This window comes from Bremia lactucae, linkage group LG4 (assembly GCF_004359215.1).
Source record: "Bremia lactucae strain SF5 linkage group LG4, whole genome shotgun sequence".
In the NCBI taxonomy this organism is placed as follows: domain Eukaryota; phylum Oomycota; class Peronosporomycetes; order Peronosporales; family Peronosporaceae; genus Bremia; species Bremia lactucae.
In genome coordinates this window covers 2,315,595-2,320,045 of record NC_090613.1, presented here as the reverse complement: position 1 = coordinate 2,320,045, position 4,451 = coordinate 2,315,595, and positions in this window count along the sequence as shown.

Below are 4,451 nucleotides of genomic sequence, written 5' to 3'. Positions count from 1 at the left end.
GGCGCACACGATTGTCCACTGGCTTTTAGCCGTGGAGCAATGTGGTGTCGCCCAGCTCATCGAGGACGACAGCCGGATGGTGTCGTACGCTATGTCGCATCTGCGCGGTAAGGCCTCAGAGTGGGCTTACTCGGCGCTTATGGCGGACAGAAAAGCGTTCCCCTCATGGGCGATCTTTAAGGATAAGATTCGCGCCATGTACCAGCCGCCGAACAACGAAGTGTTGCTTCAGGCGCGCTTCTTTGGGGCGCGACAGGCGAAGCGATCTCTGCAAGAGTATGTGCAAGAGATGCGCTCGCTGTCCGCATCCATAACCGTAGGTCCGATTCCGGAGCACATTAAGGTGCCCACGTTTATGAACGGACTACGGCATGGCCCATCGCGACAGGCCCTTTTTAGAAAGGTGCCGTCGACGATGGAAGAGGCAATCCAAATTGCCTTAGTTGAGGAGCAATCCTACAACAGTGCCTCGACGACAGCTTGGTATAAGCCGTCGGCCGAGAGGACAGATGCCACTCCTATGGAGGCGGGCAATGCAGACTTAGTCTGTTTTAAATGCGGCAAGCGCGGCCATATGATGGCTCGCTGCTATGCCAGGGTCCCTGCTGGGGCAAAAATGCCCAGCAAGAGGACTCCCTTCCCAAAGGGCGATGGCAAGAACCAGCGTGCGAGACGCATGAGTTCTGCATCAACCACTGAGGGGTCGGGAAATGCAGGAGCGCAGTAGGGGCGAGATGTCCTTCTGACGCGGACTCTGAAGCCACACTTAAGTTCAGAGTTGTCGAAGAAATGGGTACATAATCCCTGAGGTCTCGAAATTTCGGATCTCAACCCTGCTGGTCTATAGCGCTCAAGTACGAGGCTATGACCAGGCGATGACCCTCCTAGTGGATTCGGGTGCATCACAAAGTTTTGTGAAACTCGCGGCTCTAAGAAAGAGACCGGCGATGTTTGAGTCGCTTTGCCAGGATGACAAGCGAGACGAGGCAACCGTCCTTTTAGCAAACGGCGCGCTCGTAAAGTCTGAGGGGGTTCAGGTAGAACTCGCCTTCCGCTTTAGTGACGTCTCTTGTAAAAAAAAGTTCACAGTGCTAGGTATGGAGAGTCCGTATGACCTTTTCCTAGGCATGCCATGGTTGGCAAAACACCAACAATGAATAGACTGGCGTACACGCACAGCTGCGAACTCTACGCAGGAAACCGAAAGTATGTGCTCCTGCAAGAGGCATATGCAACTGATGTCGTGTCGAACATAGCTGAGGGTGCGTTGACGGGATGTCGAACGTCATCAATTCCTACCAAGTTCAGTTGAAAGGGGTGCATTAGCCAGGAGAGCAACGGCACCCGCTTTCCAGTCAAAGGTCGTGGCGACTCGAAGAACGAGTACCCGGCATATTAGGACGATCACAGGCACGTCTTAACGAGTGACTTTGGATCAGTTCCTAATAAAGAGGACCGGCCTTCAAACAAGGTGTTCAAGGCCGTGAGAGACGAAATTGCGGAGGCATCCTCAGTTGAGGTGCTTCGGCAGGTCTTCAAATCTGCCGAGGAAATAGTAAATCTCCCGGAGATGTCATGGGATATGTTCCTGTCCAAATTAAAGAAAGTAAAGATCCACGAAATAGTCACACCAGTTCCAGAGGACAACTTGGTGGACTGTTGCTCGTCGCCCACAATGGACGAGAGCGTCCTAGAAACGGACAAAAAGAAACAGCTCGCTACTCAGGGCTGAAATGCCTTGAGAGACAGCCTGTTCTTTGAGGTTCTGTGAAAACATCGCGATGCGTTCCCAGAAGAAGTGCCGAGCGCCTATCAGCAGATAGGGGCATCGGGCACGGTATTTACATACTTCAGTTTTCAAGAGATAGACCTCGAACCTGGCACCAAGTATTGTGTGACCAGGCAATGGCCGTTGCCGAAAGAATAAGTTGATAATATCGATCAATTCTTCGACAAGCGAGCCAAGGCGGGACAAGTGCGTGAGATTAAATCTCCTCACTGTAGCCCGACCTTTTGTTACGTAAAGCCACAGGTGGATGGCGCGTGGATCACGCTTACAATAAGCTGAACACGGCGACCATACCGACGCAAACGCCAATCCCGCGGAAAGATGTTTTGTTGAACTCCAGGGAAAATCAAATATCTTTCGCGCGTTGGATTTAAAAGATGGCTACTATCAGGTACTCATGAGAGAGTCGGATGTAGCCAAAACCGCATCAAGCGCCCCAAGCGGTATGCTTTGGAAGTGGTTTGTGATGCCCCAAGGGTTGAAAAACGCACCTGCGACATTCAACCGAGTGGTGGCTCACGTGATGCGTCAGCACCGTGCCTACGCGCCCCATTACTTTGACGATGTATTCGTGCATAGTGGGGCCGAGGACGAGCTGAGCGCAATAGAGTCGCACAAGCGTCATTTAGACGCTGTGTTGCAGACTTTGAAAGACGCCCAATTGTACGTCAAGTTGCAAAAGTGCGTCATAGGGGTCGCTGAGATACCTGTACTGGGCTGCATCGTTTGTATACATGGTGTAGGAGCAGACACAGACAAGGTAAAACCAGTAAAGGAATGGCCAATCCCACGGCATCTGAAGGATTTGCGCCAATTCCTAGGGCTCGCTAACTACTTGCATAAATATTGTATACAATCTGTATAATTTAAGTAGAGCAAAAGTTAGGACAGATATCATTCATATTGTAGCTCAGTTGAAAGTTGGTCGTATTATCGATAAAACAATCTATACCTGCTCGGCTTTGGCTAAGATATCTAACAACTCATCCGTTTTAATCTGATATTTTTCTTATCACTTTTTTAATTCCGATTTTTTATTCTAGCCCTGAAGCTTATCTGTGCTTAACGATACCCGGGGTCCCAAGGGTATCGGAAAGTCTGTTTCATTTCATTTTTTGGTTGGTGCGGGAATCGAGCCTGTGTCCTCCAGGTCACCACGTTGATGCTTAACCACTACACCAGTGTGAGAACCCTAACATTGTAGATCAGTCGGTAAGATGTGGCAGCACTGACTGAGAGGCCGCTTCGAGTCCCGCCAATGTCAGGAAGTTTAAGCCTATAGTGAACTGATATTTGGGTTTCATCAGCGCTATCCTGCCAGATAGTGACGTCCCCCGTTTCTGTGCTGTGACTTACAGCATAAGGAAAGTAACGTGGTTACAAACCAGTGGTCGCGAGGAACGGATGGCTCGCAACCTTTTGTAGAAATGAATGGACGTGAATCAATTCCCTCACAAATAACACACTCGATTAATATACTCACTTTTGGTCTTACAGTCTTGGCCACAAGTAACAACTCTGCAAGCATAGACCTTCTTCAGGTTATGAGCCCAAACAACGATTCAAGTGTCAAGGTCCAACCCTTTGACGGAAGCAACTATGCCTTGTGGAGTTTTAAGATGAGGATGTACCTCATGTCAAATGGACTGTGAGAAGCGATCACCGGCGAAGCTCCCGTGTCAAAGTCGACGGAGCAGCAAGCGCACGCGGCCATCGTTCTTAACCTCAGCGATTCGCAGCTCATGCACCTTGTAACTACAACAAGTGCACATGAGGCGTGGGTGACACTTGAGAAGTTTCATCGCACCCAGGATATAGTGAACCGACTATGGCTCAAGGAGAAGTTTGCGTCTTCTCGGTATGCGTCGCCGAATATCAGCAAGCACGTTATGACGTTAGAAAAACTGGTTATGGAGATGAAGAGCGCGAATTGCGGGCCAAGCGTGGAAGACATTTGCGCGGCGATGCTGCGAAGTTTGTCCGCCTGCTGCGAGAGTCTCAAACAAGCGTTTCGAATGTCGATTGCTTCGTTTAGTTTTGGGGACCTCGTGAGCAAATTAGTTGCTGAATTAGTGCGTCAGAAGGAGTCGACGCGCATTGAAATGGCTACGGCACTGCTAACAAGCAGCAAGAATCAGAAGCAGCAGTATAAAAAGCAGCGCGGTCGTAGGACCAAATCACCGTCTGGGACGTGCTTTAATTGTGGCAAAATGAGGCACTACACGAGAGACTGCCGAGCTAAGAGACAAGACAAGTCGAGTGACGACAAGCAATCACAGCTGAGACGGCCTTAAGTGGCGCATGGGTTATATACAGCGGGGCTTCGACTCACATGTGTAAAGACCGCGAATCGTTTGTGGAGTACAAGGCGACAGAAAGTTTGCAGGATGTATTCAGCGCAAAGAAGAGCGCCCAACCGAAAGTTCTTAGACACGGAACTGTAGTACTTCGCGTGTGGACCGGTCGAGCATGGATAGATGCACGCTTGAAGAAGACGCTCACGTGGAAGACTTAAACAAAAAATTATTTTCCGTGGCAGCCGCGACTGCGCGTGGCATGTCCGTCGAGATTATTGAAGACAAGTGCATCGTGAAGCTCAAAGGAAAGCCTGTGGCGATTAAATGGCACGGTATATTCCTGCTTGATTCCGCGCCTGCTACAA